Raw genomic sequence first — 201 nt, forward strand, 5'->3', positions numbered from 1 at the left:
AGACAAACGAGCCAGCCATTCCGTGAGGTCAGAGTCTTCGTGGTATAGGCTAGAACTGATGGCGGCATTCAAGAGAATCCGAAAGGTCTAACCTTGTCTGTGGTATTCTGAGTAGGATTCAATGATTGAATGAATGTGACGTGCTTCAAACTCCTGAGGGCGGGGCGTTAGTGACAGACGCAAAAGAATCACTGGATTCTA

Source organism: Arachis duranensis, chromosome 6 (assembly GCF_000817695.3).
Source record: "Arachis duranensis cultivar V14167 chromosome 6, aradu.V14167.gnm2.J7QH, whole genome shotgun sequence".
Taxonomy (NCBI): Eukaryota; Viridiplantae; Streptophyta; class Magnoliopsida; order Fabales; family Fabaceae; genus Arachis; species Arachis duranensis.